General features: G+C 42.0%; 1 protein-coding gene across 2 annotated transcripts in view; it reads right to left on the minus strand.

Moving 5' to 3' along the window:
- The window catches only part of LOC306657750 (heparan sulfate glucosamine 3-O-sulfotransferase 3B1), a 42,147-nt gene that overhangs the window by 16,680 nt on the left and 2,157 nt on the right, over positions 1-23,310 (minus strand). Inside the window, exon 2 of one of the 2 annotated variants that reach the window (XM_079134046.1) lies at positions 14,233-14,257. The exons of the other annotated variant lie outside the window; for it this stretch is intronic. The gene's annotated coding sequence lies outside the window, so the exon portion shown is untranslated. The remainder of the gene's footprint in view (positions 1-14,232; positions 14,258-23,310) is intronic. 2 annotated transcript variants of the gene reach the window in all.

The following is a 23,310-nucleotide window of genomic DNA, read 5'->3' on the forward strand; positions in this document are numbered from 1 at the left end:
TTGCAGAGTTTGGAAGCTTCCCAGAGTCAACCTTCAGTGGGAGAGAATGTCCAACACCCTCGGAATTCTCATCTTCTCAGTGTCATGGTTAACCATGTATTCTAAAAGCTCCGTAAATTTGCAACGGATTACTATAGACAGGCCAACTTGTCTGTATTTCACATCCAAAGACACAACAGAGGGGAAGTGTTGGAAGCAGAATATTTTCACTAATATTCTGTATGGTTTGAGTAGATCCCATCATTATTTGTGACATTCCATTTCTGATGGGTGTTGTTGCCTCATTGGTGAGTCTTCAAATACAATTTCTAGCAACTTTTCTGTGTCTTAGACAAAGCATCCTCATCCTGGTTCCCCACGCCCTCTCCAAGGGAACAAAACTGTAAGCACCAAGGAGATCAAATAACTAAATGGTTACTGAGAGAGCTGCTAAGAATTACAAGTGAGATTAGCCTTTTATCCTGCATTAGCCCCAGTGAAAAACTAACCCAGTAACTATTTTCAAGCCTAAGGACTATGTCTAAGAACAAAATGTTTGATTGAATCTTACTGCCTTCCATGTTTTGCTTAATATTATTTTGTGAATTTCATTTTATTTTTTATTTTTTCGTACTGGGGATTAAATCAGGGGTGTATCCCTGAACTACATCCCCATCCCTTTTTATTTTTAATATTGAGACAGAGTCACTAAGTTGCCCAGTCTCACCTCAAATTTTCCATCTTCCTGCCTCAGCTTCCTGAGTTTCAGGGATTATAGGCATGTGCCACTGGGCCCAGCTTGACTGAATTTTGAAGATTTCTATCTTCAAAATAAAAATTCAAGAAAATAGCAAGACTCCAGACATAGGAAGCACTTGAAAATATTTGTTGAATGGACAAATGAAGAATGAATGAACAGGATCAACTAGCTATGCTTAAAGCTAACGACAGGAAGACATGAGTCCTGTGTGCACAGGGAATTGGGGGCAACCTGGAATCATAAATCACCATGTGGGCCAGGTTTGAAAATGGCGATGGTCTCAGTGATGATACATTTATGTATCACCATACTCATTACATTAAGTGACACAATTACATTAAGAGGCCATCAACATAAAAAGGTCTGGAACTTGAATACTAATAAGCAAAATCAAAGAACATGTGTGCTATAAGAGCGGAACCTCCTAGCCAAGTGCACGCCTGTAATCCCAGCAACTTGGGAAACTGAAATAGGAGCATCACAAGTTTGAGGCCAGCCTCGGCAATTTAATGAGACCCTGTCTCAAAATAAAAATTAAGAGAACTGGGGATATAGTTCAGTGGTAAAGCACCCCTGGGTTCAATTCCCAGTACAAAAAAAAAAAAAATTCAGAACTCCTTATTTTACACATGAGCCATAAGCAAACTGTGTGTAGATCTCACCACTGAACTTTGGATGCCCTACCTCTGGTGGTGGGTAATAAACCATGCCTTCTTGTGTTCAAACTAATAAATGATTACAAGTTAATTTCAATGAGAAAGTGGCTCTAATAAGCAGATTTCTATTAATTATCTTTCTGCTTTAATTATTATGAAAACTAGTTATTATTAATATTAACTTTCATTCCAGCAAGGATGACAGGTGGAGATACACCAAGTGTCTCCTAGGTAGCAGCAAAAGGAAAGCAGGTTAGAATTTAAACCTAATGCTCATCACGGGTGCTGGCGGAATCAGTGAAATGGCCATTACGTATTGCTTACAGGGTGACTCGTGCCCTCCACAGACTTACCCTTGATTTGAGAGAAATTCCACATACAGGAAGTTTACCAGCAGATATTATATACATGGCTCAAAAGGAGAAATGAAGAAAAGCACCCAGAAGTTGGTCCATGGCAACAAGTGAAGTTTCCCTGAGCTAGGACAGGGCAGGTGGAAGTGGAAGAACCAGAGTCAGAAGATTCCTAAGTTCAGGAGCATGAACAAAACATACTCAAGGAGACAGCAACTGAGCAACTTAGGCTGGACTGACGAATACTTATTTATTTGAGAAATGTTGGGAAATAAGTTTATAATGACCTCATCCACCCTGCCCATCCCTCCACCCCTGGCCCACACATCTTTCCAAGAGACAAATCTAGAAAACATCATCTTGGTATTGAAAATGACCTTCAACCTCTTACCAGGTACATGGCCTTTCTTTGTCCAAGATAATTTCTAAGTTTTCCATGGCTTCCTTTCCAACTGTCCGTCCCATTTCTGCCTTGTCCTAGCTGGGGGCAGGTACCTGCTATTTCTCCAATGGATTATGACGTTTCTCATCCCCCACTGACTTTTTTCTCCTGGAATAGTATTTCTAATAAATTTCTATGATGTCCTTATTCCCTCCTTATAACCAGGACCCTCTCAATATCCCCCTGAAAATACACACACACACACACACACACACACACACACAGAGTTATTATAACCTTTGTCTACCTGTACCTACCTGCTAGGTTCTCAAGGGGTCTGACAACTGAACTGTGCCTTAAGTGCACTGTGGCAAAAATAAATGATTGCTCATGAATGAATAAACACATGCTGGCAGAATCTGCATTTGACCCAAGAGGCAACGGGAAGCCACATAAAACATAAGAGGTAAGCAGCATGAAAATGTTGTCTTGGGATTGGGGTTGGCGGGGGCAGTGCTTACCAGCAGAATGTCTTAAATAGGTTTGAGCTTTTAGCTGATTATAAATTCCATGAGTCTGCTGAAGACTGATATAAGATAATAGGAAGTTGGAATATTAATTTAAAAAAAGATTAATGGTTGTCTGTGGTGAAAAGCTATATGGTGTTAAGAACATGAACTTCAGGCTGGGGTTGGTGGTTCAGTGGTAGAGCACTAGCCTAGTGTGTGAGAGGCACCGGGTTCGAATCTCAGCACTGCATATAAATAAATGAATAAAATAAATGTCTATCAATAGGAACACCTAAAAAAAATTTAAAAGAAAAGAACATGAACTTCAGGCTGTCTAACTCCTGCCATCTATTGCCTTTGAGATATTTTGCAAAGCAATAAGTTATAGGTAGTAATATAGCATTGTAATATAACTCTTTCCCTTTTTTTTTTGGGTGCATGGGATTGAACCCAGGACTTAGAATGCGCTTGGGTAGGCAAGGACTCTACCACTGAGCTATACCTCAACTTATATATATTCATAACCATAAGTTTACAAATAAATTATTTCTGGCCTAGGTCCTATAAACTTTCCTTTCCATTTCTCACTCCTTGAAAAAGTCCATTTCTCATTTACTTGCAAATATATGTCCACATTCCTTATTCCAAGTAAACTTATAAATTCTTTTGACTTTTCCTTTGAATCAATGGTAATATTTGCCTCATTCCTTCATTAAGTAATAAATGAAATAAAATCCTTAACGCCATCACTGTATATGTGGATAAGAATCATGAGAATCATGATTTTACCTTTTTTTTTTTTTTTTAGGGACATTATCCCTTAAAAAACTAAATTAACTGTGTGTTTCTTGTAGGGGCTCTTTCTGTGTCAGTATCCATTCTCCCATCTTAATATCAAGAACAGTCACACTGCTAAGGGTGTGATGACATACACTTGTACTCCCAGCTACTCAGGAGGCTGAGTCAGGAGGATTACAAGTTTGAGGCTGGTCTCTGCAATTTAATGAAAACCTTAGCAAAACCTTTTCTCAAAATACAAAGGGCTGGGGATGTAGCTCAGTGGCAAAGTGCCCTTGGATTCAATCCGTAGTACAAAAAGAAAAAAAAATGTCACACTTGATTTAAGCAAACACCTTGTTATTATGATTCCTATCGTGGAGGTCTAGAAAGCTGCAGATGGTAACACGTAAGGTAGATAAAAATATATGAAATTATGTAGCTCTGAATGGGGGGGTGACAGAAAAGGGCAGCTCATTAAAAATTTTTTTGGAAGAAGAAGAAAAAAACTAGCAGCAGGTTAGATATGAGGAAAGAAGTAGGGGCAGGGAGCACCCCACCTTTTTACATAGCAAGGCTAATGGAGGTGTGATACCCATGTATTCTGAATTCATCCACATAAATAGCAGCTTTCCAAGAAGTTTTTGGGGTAGGGGACATTGGCAAAATTTGTGTCCCCTCAATATAGATATGCTATAAACAGTGGAAGATTTAGGTTCTTGGGTTCATTTATTGACATAGATAGAAAATGAGAGAACATAAGTATCACCCCAGATTCTAGGCTAGAAAATATTCCCTGGAAGGCCAGTTCTGTGCAGATGGATCATTTTGGCTTGGGGTGGGTTAGCCTCTGGAGGTCAGCCAGAGCCAGGGCTCTGAGATCAATGGCTGCCTCTCTCTGAAATGCTCAGTGGTGTTCTCTATTCGCTGACAAAGCCAAATAAAGACCTTTAAGCTGCTACTTTCGCAGATAAATCCACTTCCACGTCCCTGGGCTGGGAGTACAGGGCACTAAGCCCATAAGCAAACACTACCTAAAGGAGCCAATAAGAGATGTGCTCTCTATGGCCCCATTAGCACGTGTTGGAAACTAATCAAGCTCAAGCCTCTCCAAGGACTACATTTTTCCTGAGTTTGCTAGATGCACACAGAGTCACTTGTCACTTGGAGGCAGTCAGGACTACAAAGTCATGAACTGAAGCCCAGAGGCAACTATATGAAGATGCCCAGACTCTGGCCATACCTTGCACCCATGTAGAATCTCCAAGAAGCTGGAATTCAAAGAACTTTCTCTTTATGAAACAAATGGAATGACTGTCCAAGGAAGAACACCTTTTCCTGGGCTGCTCCTTTCTGTGAAGATAGAAGGTTCATCCTCTTATTCAGAAATGGGGCTTGTTACATATCACAACAGAATGTTCCCTTGATTGGCTGCAAAAGCGGTATGCAGTGACCTTGTGGAGCAGAACTTTTAGCTCTTAGGAGCTAAGGAGAACCTGAGGAAGGAAATGAATCCTCTGCAGCAAAATTTATATACACAGCATATACGTGGAGCTTAGTTCTCAGTGTCAGGCGTTGACAGACCCCAGGCCCACACAGGGACCCAGGTTAAGATCTCCTGATGCAGCTCAACAATTAGCCACTGGCCACTGGTCAGTTATGCCAGTCAAAAACCTCCTTGAGATGGTCTGTGCCAGGGTCAATGAATGCATAGGGTGACAAAGATTCTTCTGGGTTATCTAGAGTGTATCCATGTTGGAAGCCGGTGTCACACTCGGGACCCCTAAGATTTGCTCACCATCAAAATGCTTTGCATGAACCACCTACTCTGTCTTTATATTTTATTAAAAATTGAAATGATTATCTGATGCAAAAATGGGTCCTCATGATCTTATAAAGTCACAGACGCTTGAAGTTCAGTGTCACAATTCTTGAAGTTCATGCCATATAAAAATATATCTGTCTGTGGTAAAGAATAAATAGGCTTCCATTTTTATTAGAAGATGGTTCCTGGCTCCCGTTCTGCTTGGGCCATGACTGGGTCACCTATAAGAGCTGCAGAGCACTTTATCCTCGACAAGGGGCTGGACAGGCAGGCTTCTCAAGGGGCACTCTCCTCTGTTTTACAGGGGAGAGCATAGGGAGAATGAGTCTGAAGGCGACTAGGCTGAGTGGCCCAAACTCAAAGGGCAGAGCAGGAAGCAGGCTCCACAATCTCATGTTGGATCTCATGTTTATTCCAAGTCTATACAGTTCTATAAGATCAAAATATTCAAAGAGAGTGACCATCCCACCTTCGACCCATCTATAATCACCCTCCTCCTTTCTAAAGAGTTTTCCTCCTTCTCTGTCTGACCATCAGAAAGGAAATGGTTTGGTTTTAAATTAATTTTTTTAATTATGTTATGTGGGCTATAAACTATAATGAAATAAATAACACTGTATAGATATATAATACTATAATATCTACATGTCTTTATTGTGTAGATAGATAGATATAGCACTTTAGCTGGGCACAGTGGCACACACCTGTAATCCCAGCAACTCAGGTGGCTGAGGCAGGAGGATTGCAAAGTCAAGGTCATCTCAGCAACTTAGTGAGACCCTGTCTCAAAATAAAAAATAAAAAGGCCTGGTATGTAGCTCCCTGATAGAGCACCCCTGGGTTAAGTCCCCAGTACCAAAAATAAATATGTAAATGAATGAAATATATACATACAGCATTTTATATTTTATATACGGTACTTTATATATATTCAAAAATACAGATACTACATTCATATTTTATATATACATATATAGTCATATACATATAGTCATATACATGACTATACACACATCATCTCTCATATATATATATATAAATATATATGTTTACATATTTATAGTGGTGTGTTGGATAAGGACATTTTGATCAATGATGGGCCACATATTTGACAGCGATTCTAGGTATACAGTAAGCTACACCATCTGGTTTGTATAAGTACACTCTAGAATGCTCACACAACAAAATTACCTAATGACACATTCCTGAGAATGTATTCCCATCATTAATTGCTGTGTGACTCTGTGTGTGTGTATATGTGTGTGTGTGTGTGTGTGTGTGTGTGTGTGTGTGTGTGAAAGTAGAAGCTAAATTTTATACTAGGTCTAGCTCCTTATAATTCTGCCCTTTACCCTTCATGAAGGAATTCATTTTTCACTCAACTCTGCTGAAACCAGTGATCACAAAGCTGAAAATAGTCAGATCAGCCTTCCCCAGACATAGTCCTCACTCCTCTGGCACAATTCCTACTCTGTAGTACAGGGTTCAGCTTTTGGTTTTTTCAAGAGTGTCAGTATTCTACAGAAGGAAAACAACACTTGCTCCAAATCCTGGTCCCAGCCTTGCAAGCCAGAATTGCTCAATGCAGCTCACCCAAAAGGCTGTTAGTGGTACAGACCAGCTGGAATAAAGGCAAGGAACTGGAATTTCACAGTGCTTTCCAGGTATCAGGCAGATGAGTTCACCTGGTCTTATCCCCTCCACCCTCCTCCTTCTCTTTAAACAAATCAGGGTGTAAGGAAAAGAGCCCATTCTAAATGCTCTCAGAGGCTAGGAGTCATAGATCAATCCATCTTTAGAAGAGGGAGGGAGATACAGGATGCTGTGCCAGGCTGACCAAGCCTCTCAAACCATGGAACAAACAGGCTAATAAATTAGCCCCCTAAACCACTGAGCCGGGGAGCAAGAATCAATCCAATAGGCTGTCTTCTCTTCTAGCTCATTAACTATCTGAGATTACCATCATATGGGGAGTGGCCTCTCAGCTGGAAATTAAATTAGCCTAGCTATAAACCAGGAATGTGGAGTGGAAAGTGTCTGATGAGCTGGCCATCCTGGGGAAAATCTCCACCCCCAAATGTTCTCCCAGCTCCATCCTCCAGTTGCCCCAAGCCCTCCCTCCTTTGCAATCTCTCTTTTGAACAACCAACATTGTCAGGGGTGACACTTTCTTACTTTCGTGGTTAGGTAAGAACTCAGTAAACTGAAGTTATTCTTGTTAAAACACAAGGTGGCTTCTTCAGGAGGTGCAGTGATCAGAAATCTGGCTTTGAGAAAATGTAACTGGAATAAGAAATGTTCAGATTAGAGAAAAGGAAAAGGAGTTGCAGGATATACAGAGAAAATGAGAAGGAGAGTTAAGAGGAGAATAAATGCACATCTACCCCCTTCCACCCGGTGCATGCAGATACAGAGCCATAAGCTCAGAAAGAAGGGCAGCAGACACTAATTGCACATTCAGAACAGGTGTGTGCCTGCAAAGCCACCTAGTAATTACCAGCTTGGGCATTTTAGCACTGGCAGCAGAGCCCTCTTTAGTGCCTAAGAATGCTGGAACTGAGCGTCCACAGGGGCTGTTTCTTGTTGTAGGTCCAAAGCACAGAGAAGTGGAATTTCTAATTACTGGCTTTCTCTTAATGAAAGGCTCCATCCAGACAGCTTCGAGGACTGGATCCCACAACCCATCCTGAAAGGATCTCCAGCACTGGTGTTTTATTCTGAATGGCATCTTTTCTGATTACCAGCAAAAGCAATTCCCCTTGAATACGATTCAGTAACATCTTGTAATTCCCATTTCCAAGTTAAAATATTTGAAGGACAAAGAAAGTGCAGGATAATCTGTACTAGTTACTCTTTGAAGCCACGATGTTAATTAAGTCTTCCTCACAGCAGACCCCATCCCCTTCATGCTCCCCCACGTCTCTCTTGGTCCCTGCAGCGACTATACTTTTTTTCATGGAAACCTCCTTGTCTTTTCACTTGCATAAAGATCTTCTGCCAAGGAAGATCTTCCTCGCTTGTTCTGCTCATGAACTCCTATTCATTCATCAAAACCTCAATCTGGAGTCACCTCCTCTGAAGACTTCCCAGTTTAGGTCCTCCCCCACTTAGCTTTAAACACTCCTTCCTCTAGCTCCAGCCATAGCACCTGTCCTCTCAATACACTATATTGGGTGAAGAAGAGCCGGAAGATTTTACAACTGAGAGACAAACAAGCACCAAATCCAAATCAGAATGTAACTGACAAGCAGCTTGAAAATTCTTTATGAAAGCCACGTGTTAATTATGAGTTGTGTGAGGTCAATGTTCAGCTCCTAAACCCAGTTGATCTTAAAGCGTGCCTTCACAGGTGTTCTCTCTACCCGCAGCCAGACCACTGCTGTCTGCTAGGAGTTCCCCCAACCCCGACACACACACAACACACACACCCTGAGTTTCTGGGACCCACCATCCATTTGCCACATGTGGAGGCTGATAAAGTTCATGATCAACCACAAAGAACTCCCCCTGTTTGGTGACATGTTCTTTCCCACACCACCCAAAAAAGACACCATCTGGATAAGGTGAAGTGACTTTGCTAAAGTCCTCGAAACAAATGAAAGCTTAAGTCTCGAGGAAGCTGGTACATCTGTTCCCCGTAAATGCTCTTTTTACAGAACACAAAATAGTCAAGAGTCTGTTCTGTACTTCTGTTTCCAGCTGCAAATGGAAGAAAACACAACCCTAAAAATAACTGCGAATGATTGAACATTCTCTGAGGAGGACACAGATGGGCCCAGCTCAAGTCCACAGCCCCCCACCCAGGATTCCCAGGCTGGGCACTCCTGAGTCCCCTGCTCCGTCTCTCCTCTAGCTCTCCTACAAGTAGAAATAGACTTCAGATCAGGGGAACATGATTCTAAACGAGATCTGATTAATTATTTCAATCGCTTTTACATGCTAAGGTGGAAGATCACAAGCCTAGCTGAATTCCTCCTCAATGAGCGACGGGAATAGGACTCGACAGTTCTGGGAATGCTGGCTGTTGGAACACCAATGTGGCTTCTGCTGACCTGACCAGGATTCTGAGACCTAAGAGAGAAGGTTGACCCTGGCTGCCCCCAAACTGGCCACTCCATGTTCCCTGGCCCTCCTGTTCACTCTCCTGGCTCAGAAGCCCCTCCCAAGAATGACAGGGATCCTCCTTCTGCAGAAGTGGTTTAGGGAAAGCGAGAGGTGGGCAGGGCCCTGGCTGCAGCAGCTTGTGAACCATCTGCTGCTCCATACCAGGCTGGAGAAACTGGCCTGTGGAGCAAAGCTGGGGATTAGAGAAGAACAGCTCTCTTCCCCCTGGAAACTTCCAAACACAGAACAAAGACCCTGTGGGACAGTCATCCAAGGAGCCTAGGGAGAAGGGTGTGTAGCTCCTGCAGTAAGAAGGAGCGGGACTGAGGACACATCCCTGTCCATTCTCATGAGTAGTAATGGGAACAAACATTTGTCCCAGTAACTCTGAGAGCCTCACTGACATCATCCAGCATGTTTTCTTGCTTTCCATCTGGTAATATCAAAGTATTTCATTTTCCTCAAAAATACATGAGGAAAAAACCAAAACCGTGTGCATGTGCACACACCTTGGGTAGAGCTTGTCAATGTCTTTAGTATGGGAGGCCCTGCTGGTCTGAAAAACTTCCTCTGGCCTGTGGGATGAAGGGTCTCTCTCTTAACGTGTCATTTCAGTCTCTCCACCTCCGGCCCCTCTCCTCCCCAATCTCTGTGTACTCTCTGCTCCATGCAATGAACCCTCCTTGATCTACCATGCCTCTCTGAGCCTTTTTCACATGAAGCTTCCCTGCCCTTAATGTTTTTATGAGCTATCTGGATGATCAGCCAGAAAATTGCTATCCTTCCTTCAGGTCCCACTCATTAATAGCCTCTACCTTGGGATCCCCTCCTCTTTGCTCCCATAGCGTTCCTCTTTTTATTCTAAATTCTGCTCACCATGGCCCCTCTACCAAGAAGGTGAGCTCCTCAAGGATTCAGACAATGGCTTAACAGCTTGTTTTCTCAGTCTAACTCATTCAAAATGTTCAAGAATTTTCTGGTGAGGAAAATCATGAATGAATGGATGAATGAATGAATGGCAGACACCATATTATTTCATCAGTAGTAACATCTAGAAGCTCTGGTCATGACTGGCAATAAGGCTGCCTTGTGACTGCCTGATTTTCACAAGGCCCTGCAGAAAGAGAAGGTAGGGATCAAATGTCCCTTTAAAAGGTATGTAACATTATAGGAAGGGAAGTGTGATAAGAAGGAAAAACTAGTGGATACATGCAATAAGGGAGCCTATCCTGGGTGTGAGACTGTTCACCTACACCATATGCAATGACCTTGGCAAAGCCTCCCCCTGAGCCAGGGCTCAGGTGGATGTGGTGGGGGTGGGGGGTGATCCAAGCAGGTGTTAGAATTTCCCCAAACAGGAGGAGTCTATGGTTAGTGCATCAGAAGATAATAGGATCATTGTAGCAGACTTGGAGTGCTTGAGGGGAATCCAGATACTCCTGCAACTTAAGTTTTACACAAACAGGTAAATCGATCCCCATCTCCCTCTGTTAAAAGGTTCCACTCACCTCCTTTCCCAGTGACACCTAATCTGAAAGTTTTCTTTGTTTCCAGTGTTGTGTGACTATAGAACACTTTTAAGTGTTCCACTTGGCTCCAGACATATAAGGTGAACGTGCATTTTTTCCCCTGATTTGTTGTCTTTTTTTTTTTTTTTTTCAGTCCAAGGCTGCCAGTGTTTATACACAGCATTCACATTATTTAATGAAGACCTCAACATTACATCCAGGGTGAGCAATCATATCGGTGCTAGGCTGAAACATATACAGACCACAAGGGTACTCTCTGCCAGGCAGGGGTGGACAAGACCTTTACCTTGTCCAACACTATCAAACATATTGCTCTGTAAATACCACTGACACAGAGCACTTCCTTACCTTTGAAAACAGACACAGTTGCTTGGAGGAAAGCAGAACCTGCAATTAGCCTGCTTACAGAATAACAGCAAGTGGAAGGCTACGAAAGAAGCTCTCAGCAAGCTTGAACTTGAAATCCTAATCAACAAGCCTGTTTCTCCTGGACTGGGCCTCAGCAACTTTCTAACCAGGGTCTTTGATTTACTGCAATTCTACCTCTGGTTCTTGATTCATTCACTTTGTAGCAATTATCTTGAGGGAGGAAGAGAGGGAGGTACAGACCCACTAGGTTTGAGATGACATCACATGAGGGAGAAGAGATGTGTGGATTCTACCACAAGCAACAAGAAGAGGCAGCCTGTTCCAAGAGTAAAAGTGGAGACGGTGGGGGGGGGGGGGGATGTGGGGGGGAGAACATATTTGTACACAAGCACAGGCTCAGGGATCGAATTCTTAGAACTACAGAAACCTTGGAGACCTGCTCCACTGAAGGTCCACTGCTTCCCAAATCGGCATTCAGACAAACACCTCTCCACTGGATAATGGTAGGTATGGATGAAAAGAGGATTTTGTACACAAGAAGAAATGCTCAGTGAAAAAAATTAAACAGAAAAATTAAAATTTAAAATTTAAAAATTAAAATTAAAAGAAAAATTAAATTTTCTTTTTAGGTACAGTACTTTTCAGATTCTTTAAGATGCTAACATAGAATCATTTTTTTTCCCTTTATATCACCTAGTAATCTTTCTAGAACTTTCTGTTCTCTGAATAAAATGGGGACAGTGCTTCTTAATGTATGATCCCACAGACTATCCATAGTGTCCTCAAGGAGATAAATATAAAACCTGACTTGCTCAAAGTCATCAAGTGTCTGTAGCAAAGGACTGACCTAAGGATTGTCAATGGTGGTGGAGGAGTTGGGCAGGTGGAAGAAGAGCCAATTAGGGAATTAACAGAATTAAAAATAGGAGAGGAGCTAGGAATGCAGCTCAGTGGTGGAGTGCTACCATGCACAAGGGCCCAGGTTCCATCCCCGGCATGGAGAAAATAGAAGCTTGTTACTGAAAATGAATTTATGATAATGATTCTAATTATAAATAGCATCCAACTAAGCAGACCTCCACAAAACCTCTCCTGAGATTCCTACGAAGGTGTAAAATGAAGTTAGACAGATAAAAGCCAATGCCAAATGTAACAAGAATGTCCATGATGAACAGGATTGAGGAAACTTGACCCTGAAGTGTGCATACCTGAAAAAAGTGGGAACAGAGTTTGTAGCTTCCCCTTCTGCTTGGTGACAAATGAGTGAAGGGAGCTAAGAAACCTTGGAGACCTACTTCACTCCAGGTCCACTGTATCTCACAAATGAGATGACAGGAGACAGTAAGAGGAGCTGTGGCAAACAAGAATGTGCTCCCATACTTGGGCACAGTAGCTTCCCCCAGCCTGCTGCTACCATGAGAAAGACGGAATTAGTACTCTCAGACCCTTTATAAAAGAAGCAGCAAATCTGGATCTGTATGTGAAGTCTCCTAATCTGTCAATAGTCCTGATAAATTTACATGCTTTTACAGTCCTGTAAGGATCTCATTACATTAAATTTGACAAGTAAAACTAATCTGCAGTGGGAAGTGGCAGAATAGTGGTTGTCCTTAGGATGGGGACAGTAACCAGATGAGGTACCAGGGTAGCTTTGGGGGTTCTTGATTTTGTTGCTAATTATCAAATACCAATATATTCACTTTGGGAAAATACATCAGACTGCACACTTTTGATTTGCATACTTTTCTACAGGCATGTGAATAAAATTTTGTCTAAAAGAAACCCACAAAGTAGATGAAATGGTATGAGATCTGGGATTCCTTAGAAATGATGGAGGGAATCCTTGACAAATCTGTCAAATAAGACCATGCTGAGAAAAAGTGGTTACTGGAGTAAAATTCACATAAATGCCACAATCTCTCACAAGTTCCCCCGCCCCCACCACTGGGGTGGAGAAAGAGTTCAACTGAGTGGTGCTTGAAGAAAAGAGATGCTATGTAGAAGAAAGAGCACACATAGAGGGTCTTGGTGTGAGCAAGAGGTGGCCCCTGGCAGGGCCAGGAAACTGAAGCATAAGGACCATGCTCCTGGTTGAGGGCATAAGCTCTGGGTGGACTGGGCCTGCTTTATGAACAGACTTTCTTGTGCACAGCTGCTGGGGACACTATAAAACAAGGTGTCTTTCAACAGATGAGGATAAGCATGCTTAGGGTTTTGAACAACACTGCAGGGAAGCAACAGGCCACAAAGTGTAAAGTGGGGAGCATTTCAATGTGATCCTAATCCAAGGATCCAAGCTTATATAAAAGCTAATGCCAAGCTTGGATCCTAAGAATCCAGGTAGTGTGGAAGTAGCCAGCAACAAAAGGAATAGGTAAGAAGGAATGGATGGGGGCAGAAGGAGGCTGCATTCGAGAAGGGTCAAATGCACAGGTGCTATAGCTGGAGCAAAGTCTACAGGATGATGTGCAAATGATAGGTTGGTGCATGGATGACATGGAGAAGACAGCCACTGGACATGGAAGCCACAAAGATGGGCTGAGAAGTGAGTGTGAGGAGTAGAAGAAAATGTAAATACAGAGACAGAAAAAGAGAAAAAAAATGTAATCTAGGGGAGAATTTCATATGGAAAAGTCTTTGTCTTTGGGTGAGGGAACAATAGAAGAGATGGCTTGAACTGGTTCAAGAGGAATATCATGTCAAATTTCAGCAACATATAAAATCTCTGGGTTGTGGTGTTCGAAGGGTCTCGAGGGAAGCCTTCTTTTCTTTGGATTCAAGAGGCAGAGCCACCTATAGGTACAGCTGGATGAACCTAGGCAAACTATGTGAGCTTCCTTCTTTGCAAAATAAGGGAAATCAGGTGAAAGGAGCACTGTTAAGATTAAATAAGTGCCTGGGCCACTTGCTTGCATATAGCAAGCCCCACTAACTGAACCTGAGACTCTTTCCCCTACTGCATCCCAAGTAACTGATAACTTATTCTTACCTCCTTATCTTTCCCTGGAAAGCTCCTGGAAAAGTGAAATAAGAAAATCATATTAAAATATTGTATTATGAAAATCATATTAAAATATTGTATTATGTTATCTCATGCTCTTTTTCAAAAAATGTTTTTAGGTTAATCAGGAATTTGTCAAGACTAATGATCTTTTTTTCTTTTTTGAACTCTGTGCTTAAATTGCTCTGAGACCTCTTTAAATCTCTAAATTTTAATTGATTTCTTGACTCTTATAGTTCTTCAGCACCTCAAATGCTGTTTTGTATACCACCTGACACAAGCAAATGCTTAGAAGGGATTTTTAGGTAGGTGAAATTACTTTATGTGACACTTTTCTGAAGGACACATGTTATTATGCATTTGTCCAAACCCACAGAAATATAACACAGCAAGGAACCCCAATGTCAACTTAGGACTTTGGGTGGTATCCTCTGTTCTAACAAATGTACCACTCTGGTGGTGAATGTTGGAAGTAGGGGAGGCTGGGCATGTGAAGGGGTAGAGAATATCTATTCTTTGTACTTCAGTTTTGCTGTGAGCCTAAAACTGCTCCAAAAAGCAAAGCATAGTTTTTAGAAAGTCAGCGCTAATCAATCTTTGTTAGGTCACTGAAACAAAAATAGGTAAACATAATTTATAAAAATGTATTATGGCTGGGCACAGTGGCACATGTCTGGGCACAAAGGCACATGTGACTTTGGAGGCTGAAGCAAGAGAATCCCAAGTTTAAGGCCAGACTCAGCATTTAGACCCTAAGTAACTTAGAAACCCTATCTCAAAATAAAATTTTAAAAAATTAAAAGGAATGTATCATTAATTGATTATATAAGAAGATTTAAGATAGTCATCAATTGCTTCCTCATTATTTCAAGTCAATGATAAAGTAAGGAGCACCTTCCTACCTTTCAGTGGCTTTGCCCCACCTCTTCCCACACACCCACTCACCCACTTGGGGCTTCCGCAAAAGCTCTTAGGTGGGAACAGGATGTTTACTTCTTTGTGTATCTGTGTTAACTGGCAGCACTAGCATATGCTAAGTGCCTGGAGACTGGAACAATCAGACAGGAGGGCACCAGGGACCAGCCAAAGAGCACTTCAAGAAGAAGGATTGGGGGCTGGGAAGGGTGGGGGAGAGAAGCTGCTCAGCTGGGGAAAGGCACCAGGAGCTATCTAGAAGGGAATTGCTATTCTCTAATTGTGTGCTGTGTGACATCTCCCCAGGGAGACTGCACTTTAATGGAAGTACAGAATAAATCTTGCATTTCTTCAACATCTCTTGCAGCAATAAGCAATCCCCTATGTGTATTTGTCGTCCTGTTCATACCCATCATCTACCTATGCCCCTAGGAAAAAAAAATCCAGAGAAAAGATTTGTTTCATTCAAATCCACAACAGAATTTTCAGAGCCACGGAATAAGTCCATCCTAAAAGGAGGAGGCTTTTGAGGGTTGAATCCCTTGGGCAGCACTAGAAGGTGGTGAGCTTGTCTGTAGACAGGAGATGAGATCCCACTGAAGGGTGGTCAGGAAGGGTCACGGTGCAGAGAAGCAGCTCAGAGATTGCCCAAAGGGAGTGGGCATTTGGAGAACCCGACCGGCACAAGGCCCGAGAGAAGAAGGTTGAGCCCAGAGTGTGTATGAGAGAGACTTGGGAAGCATTGGAGACCTGGGGAAGGGTGTGCACAGACCCTTGGTCTTAGTCCAGGTGAGACTGAGGAATCATCAGAAAGGGGCTTCATATATAGTATATAGTATAGTACAGTATATTCATATATAGTATATATGAAGCCCCTATACTGGGGCTTCATATTGTCATTTGACAGGCTATATTGTGGAAATGAAGCGCTATTCAATTAGTTAGCCAATGAATTTGCTGAATCACCTTATGGGCATTCAATACAGAAGTGGGTGCACTGAGGTCCGTATCTTTCCTCTAAAGAAAAAGGAGAGGGACGTGATAACTGAAAATTCAAAGTATTCAAATCCCCTTTCTCCACTCCAATAAATAAGGCCCCAACAAGACAAAAGTGTGCTCTGCTCTTAAAGAACACACTCAGGCCGCTACTCCAACTACCATGGATGCAGGGGTGGTGTGCCTGCCCATGTCCCACTGTCCATAGACACCTCCGCTTTAGAAAGCTGGGAAATTTTTGCAGATGGTGTAAAAACCTCCAAGAGTGAGGAAAGGATAGAGCACAAAAGATAGGCGGATAATCTAAACTCAAAAAGCGAAAGCGATTCAGAACCCATTTCTGCAGGAAGAGACGTGAAGCAGCTGGAACAGCCAGGCCCACCCCGGCGAGGGCGGGACGCGCGCGCTCAGCCCGCCCCCTCTGTGGGCGCAAACCAGACGGCATTTGTCCCCGCGTCAGCCACTCCGACCAGTTAGCGCGGGGACTAGACCCTCCGGCTCCGCCCGCCTCGAGCGCGGGCCGCAGGAGCAAGCTCAGCCCAACAGGTGAGGCCGGGGCGCTGCACTCCAGCGGGTCACGTGGCCGTGGGCCGCAACCCGAGGGGCGCAGGGGCGGCCCCGCTCTGCCGCTGGCCCCGCCCCCAACACGAGAACGCTGGGCCATCTGTCTCCGGGGCTCAGCGGTCCTCGGACCAGATGCACTGATCCCACGCGACACAAGTGCCGTGCTGACTGATCCCCGAGGCCGGCCAGCCATTTTCTCTGGCCTCGGCAGCGCCCTGGGCCACCCTTCCAGAATGGGGTGTCTACGGGAACGCTCCAGCAACCAGAGAGAAACGGACACGTGGCAACCTGGGGACCCGTCTGGGGCCATGTTGGACACTTCTGTCACCAGACCTGAGTAAAAGGGTTGGGAGAGGCAGCTCTTTCCTCCAAACCCCGACTCCATTCATTAAATCAAACGCGTGCGTGAAAAATCTGTTTCATGTCACTTCTCTTCCCAGTGTTTTTTTCACTCTCCATTTACTCCCCACCCCCCCATCTCATATTGCCCAGAACCATCTTTCAGCATTTTATGGCTTTCTAAGCAAGTGTAACCGTGCTAAGTAGTGTGGGGAAGAGACTTGGGAGAAAACTGGGATTCTGAATCAAATGCTCCAAGTTCCTTGACGAACACACATGGAATCGTTCACGTCCTAGTCAAAGGGGCTTAAAAGTACTGACCCCTTGACAAGAAATAGTCCACCCTAGACTGAAATACCATCAACTTCACGTTAAACCAGTCTCATTTTTACACGTTTGTCATATTTAGAAGAAAAACATTTTATTCCAACAACATAATTACTTTAACGTCAGTAAAAAGCAAGCTCCCCTGTGACAGTACTTTTAACCACATCTATTTTCTATAGATCTGAACTTGTTTCATTTTTATCGACATTGTATTTGTACATATTTAGGATATACAATGTGATATTTCGATTCATGCATACGTTGGGCAGCGATCAATTCACGATAATTACCATATCCATCACCTAAACTGTTCTTTATTTGTGGGTACGTGCAAATTCCTCTTTTCTAACTATTTTGAATGTATTATGTATTATTGTTAATTATATTCACACTGCTGTGCTATACTAGAACTACACTAGAACTGTGAGAGGCAAAGACTATGCTGTACAACTGTTTTTAAAACATGTTCCACCCTGACAAAAAAGTAAATTTTTAAATGACCCAATATTTTTTAGTATTATTTTGTAATACTATTCAAGTCTCAGGAATGTGTGTGAAATATATTTTTAAAAGAAAAACTGAAGATATATATATATATATGAAATTAATACCACCCTTATTTATGTCCAAAAAAATTTAATGATGAATGTTATTAGCATTAGCACTATTCTAACACATAGTCTCTTGGTTGTAATGAAAATTATTTATTATCATGTTACTAAAATAGTAATTGCTCCTTACATCCCAAACTTTTCTTCAAATCTCTTGACAAGAAAAATCAGAACAAAAACCCAACATGCACTAACAACAGTTTTATTTGTGGTTAGTTTTATTTTGGGATAGTTTCAGAGGAATATGAGATTTTTCACAAGGTACTGTTTTAAATATTTTTTAAAAAGTTTCATGGTCTACGTACAATTAATTTTCAAAGATATCAGTATCTCATTTCTTCTCGGTCATGGTAAATGTTTTCATTTGAGGTAGGCAGCATATTGTTTTCATTACTCTTGAAAATATGCCACATACTTGGGGAATTCATTTTGCTGGGATTCCTGACTATCTCAGAAGCCTAGGACTGAAATTTCTCTGATGGTCTGAAATCATCCACTGTTAAATGAGAGGTAGGGCCCGATTTGGAAACTAATTCTATTCACAGCAAAAGAAATGCTCATTATATTCTGAGTTGAGAGTGGACATTTTATATTTCTGTCAATCAACTTAATTTCCATGTTCATAGAATGAGAACATAAAGTATGCAAAAAAAACTAATAACATAGAAAGCACTATTAATCACATATTTTTAATTCTGAAATTTTAAATAAATGACACCTCTGATTCATAAGAATAGCTGACTGGTAGGTTTGTTGTTTTAAAAATTCCTGGTGCACTTTTAATTATAAATAATTTTAGTAACTCAAAGAGTCATTTTATATAATCAGAAAACTTTATGTGCTATGGCATGTTTCAAACCAAAGGGCAAATTAACATACATTATTGGAAAAAAAGATTTTGTGACATGTTGATCTTTCCAAATATCAAAAAAATTTTCAAACAAAATTAAAACACCAACCTAGAAAAACAGAAGGTGTGACAAGTCACCTTGAAATGTCAAACAATACAACTTTATCTGGGAAAATATCTTTCATAAATATTGGTCTATATTAAATTGTAACTTTTCAGTTACCAAGTTCTATCAAAAAAGGCAAAATCTGGTTTAGTCATCATTTAATTCCTAATTATAATAGTCTATCTTTTAAGAATATTTTTTAAGATCTATGCTGTAACCTCATTCTTAGATCCTTATTCAATAATAAATATATCATTTGGAAGATAATAAATGTAATTTAATTCATGCATTTCAGCATTTTATTTATCTAAAACAAATAGGTTACTATTAAATATTGACTACTTTATTAACTCAGAGCATCTGGAAAAACACTTATGATTAGGTTAATTTATGTTATATTTTTTCCTCAACTTGTAAAAGATTAATCAACCATTTTATGGTCTAATTTAGGTGCCTAATTAAAAACAGAGTTCAGCACATGCTACACTGTCTTGCTAATAAATCTTGACAGCTTTGTAACATGATGGTTTGTATTTCAAATTGTTGCATATAAATGTAGATTTTTGGTCTTCACCAAGCAGTTTGGAAGTGAGTTTCATTCTTAGTTTAAACTGCAGGACTGAATAAGTGCACTTATTTCAAAATGGAATTATCTCCAATAAGATCTTATCTTACATTTCCCTCAGTGAAGACAGAACAGTATTGGCTACCAGGTGTTTAGAAAAAGACTGGGGAAATTAGTTTTCTTAACATTCATTCAATTAAATGTAGGGAAAATGTCTTTTTTCAGCTATTCCCCTTTGAAAAGAGAGGTTTCTGCAGTTTCTGGGTTTTGGAATCTCAATCTAAAGAAATCTGCTCAAAGTATTAATTATAATTGTCTCTTGGTTAACAAGTACAATTTAATTACTTGATTTCAGGACACAATATTTCTTTAAAGGAATAAATTGATTCCAAGGAGTTTGGGAACACATCACTTAACCTATGTCCTCTTAGACTTCCCAGCCTTAAAAAGGGCAAGTGGCAGAGCATAAATCTTCTCCTCAGGAAGGATACTCTGTTTTCCTAGCCTCTATACTTGAAGGGTATTTTTGTCATTTTAATGACTCCTTTGATTCTGGAGGTCCTGTTCAGAAAAGTAAAAGTGTCACAGTAGTGTGATTATCCTCAGTCTAGTTATATACTAACTTAGGATATTACTAACTAGCTTGTTTTGGAGTTGAAATTCTTTTAAAGTGAATGACAGTCTGGTGTGGTGGCACATGCCTGTAATCTCAGTGGCCCTGGAGGCTGAGGCAGGAGGATCAGGAGTTCAAAGCCAGTCTCAGCAACTTAGCAAGGCCCTAAGCAACTTAGTGACACCCTGTCTCAAAATTTAAAAAAATAAAAATTTGAAAAAGGGACCTGGGGACGTGGTTCAGTGGTTAAGGGATTCTGGGTTCAATCTCTGGTACCAAAAAAATGAAGTGAATGACAAAGTGAGCAATCCCCACTGAGATCACTGGAGGCAGTCAGAAAACTGTCAAACTCTTAAAGCAAATGCAGTTTTGAACTCATTATATATAACTAACATCGTGTGTTAGTTACTTAAGTGAGGCAGCAAGACACAGAACAATATTTGGAGTAGGACTGCCTGGATGGTATATTAGCTTTGCCACTTTCCAGCTGTGAGAGCTTGGGCAAGTTACTTAACCTCTCTGTACCTGTGTTTCCTCATCTGTAAAAGTGCCTACTTCACAAGACTGTAATGAGGATTAAATTGCTAATCCTGTAAAACTTGTAACAGTGCCTGGTACACTGGGAAAACATTTAATAAGTGTTTGCTACCAATGTTATTAAGACAGACAGACACGCGCACACACACACACACACACACACACACACACACACACACAGAGCTTTGTTTAATGTTGGGTTGGCCACATCATTGAAGTGTCAGCTTATTTTGTACAACCAAAAAAAAAAAAAAAAAGGAAAGGGGAGTCAAGATGAGAAAGGAGTTTCTGCCACTGTAAAGTCCAAGGCATATTTCTGTAAAAAAACAATAATCACTCAATATTTGGTTAACTTAATTCCCAGAGATCATTAATATTCATAAAAATCTACCAAAATTTAAGACGAAAAAGGAGATTTTTAAAATTATATATTTAATGTTTGGCCAACCGAGGTTTAAATCAATAAGCCACGTCTAAATGCCTAGGGTGGGTGGTTTTTCCACCTTCGCATTTGTTAGTTCTCCTGAACCACAGCCTGGTATTCTCAGAGACCAACGCATCCACAGACCAGAAGGTAAAGGCCAAACTCACTATATAGTCCCCGTAAGTCATTCGGTGAGGGCTTCATCAGCACTTGCTAAATTTGGGAGGTTGATTCGAATGAGTTGATTAGTGAACTGGAAAAGTAAGCCCAGAAGAATCAGAATCGCACATTACAACAAACTCGAGTTCGGGGGCAGACAGCACGAATTAGGGCGTGTAGTTTTCACAGCGGTTAGGCAGTGTGAAGACTCCCACTCTTTGGCCTGTGGCGGGGTCAGCTCGGTGGGCTCCATTCTACCATGACCCCTCTTTACGTGGCTGATAGTGTCCCATTAGGACAAGTGGAAGGAGCTAAAATCAAATTCCAAGACGTCATGCAAATCCGCCCAGGCCCTGGGCTACTGGTTAGGCCACTGGCAGGGCTGTGGATCAACCCATTAAACCCATTAACGAGCGTTCAGACAGCTACGACCTGGTTCTCCAACAGATTACGATGCTGACCCTCGGGTTCAACCATCCAAGCCCATAGGTTTTTGTCTTAAACGCCTTTAAAATGTTTCCCTTTCGCTATATTCTCATTTCGAGGACTTGTTTAAACTGTTTCAGAATTGCATCTTTCTCTGTTTAATTATTATTTATACTCTTCTCCAATTGGCCGCCTGATCTACCGACAGCAGGAGGTACAATTGAAGCACAACTCTGGCGAGGAGCAGGGATTTTTCGAGCAGAGGGAACTCCAGCGAGGGCGAAGGATGGACCCCCAAACACTGCATCTTAGGAATAGCACTCTGGGTCAAGCGTCTTCGCGGTGTTGGGTTTAAAGTTAAAACGGCCGTCTTCAAAATAACTGTGAAGTCGACACATTTGCCCAGATAGTCATAATATTTTAAATTAGTTTAAATTTTTTATTAAAAAGATAGTATTTAAAATATTTTATTTCCTTAAAAAAAACAAAACCAAACAAACAAACAAAAACACCAACCCTGCGGCCGCGCCAAAAAGGGCTGGTGAGACAATCAGGGACGGTTGCTTTGGGGGCCACTTGCGGCTTTTGCAGTTTGCATCTCACAGGTCGCTGCCGCTGACTGTGTACCTTCTCGGTTGCGACAGTCCTGCTAGTCAGTTTAGTAGAGAGCTCAGAAGGATGATTAACCTCCCGCCTCTGGCGACTAGCCTAAGCCCGCTGGGCTAGATCTAGCCGCTCCCAGCACAGCTCCTAGGCGAGGATCCGGCTCGCAGCGCCCAGGCTGCGCTCCCTCCCTGCTGCAGGCGAGCGGGGAGGGTTTCCAGCGCGACTTTATTCAGAGTTTTTGAATCGATCAAAAGGAACGTGGCAGGTGGAGGGCAACCGCCTAGGAGATTTCGTGAATCTTCCTGTGGGGATTTCCACAGCCTGCCCCAGGTGCTTCTAAAACTGACTGACATTAAGATATCAGTTATTTTCCTGTTAGTTCCTCCCAACCTGGCCCCCAAGAGTGTCTGATCTCAGAAAATCCCGGGCTGCCTCCGGCTTTGCCGGGTTCCACCAAAAAGGGCTCTAGTTATAGCCTGCCATCCCGCTCCACTCCCGGAGTCATTGTCCCAGGAGGAGGGGTGGCTGTGGGAAGTAATAATATCCATACAATCAATTACAATAGCTAACAATTAAAGAGGTCCCTAAGTGCCAGCCAAACACCTGACCGCACCAATGCATTCATTTCCCAGTCGTGCGGAGAACTGTATTATTCCCACTGCACAGACGAGAGCACTGAGGCTCACCAGAGTTCTCTAGTCAGGACGTGAATCCAGGCGTCGAACTCCAGAGCTCCCATTCCTAACTGAGTGTCTTGGAAATAGAAGAGTGACTGTCACGACTGACTAAACCTCTAGACTTAGGCAACTCCTGACAGCGATAAAAGCATTAAAGACAATGGCTAGGGGGGAGGGCGAGGCTGGGAATGGTGCGGTTTTAATCCGTAAGGTCAGTCACTTGTTTTTTCCCCCCATCCCATCCCGATCCAGGGAAATGCAGTGGAGACAGGAAGTGGGGTTCGGTTCGGTTCTCCCCTTTTGTTTTCTTAAGCCTCTAGCCTCTTTGAAGCTAACTGGTATTGGAGGCTC

The sequence above is a fragment of the Sciurus vulgaris genome (assembly GCF_902686455.1).
Source record: "Sciurus vulgaris genome assembly, chromosome: 3".
Classification (NCBI taxonomy): domain Eukaryota; kingdom Metazoa; phylum Chordata; class Mammalia; order Rodentia; family Sciuridae; genus Sciurus; species Sciurus vulgaris.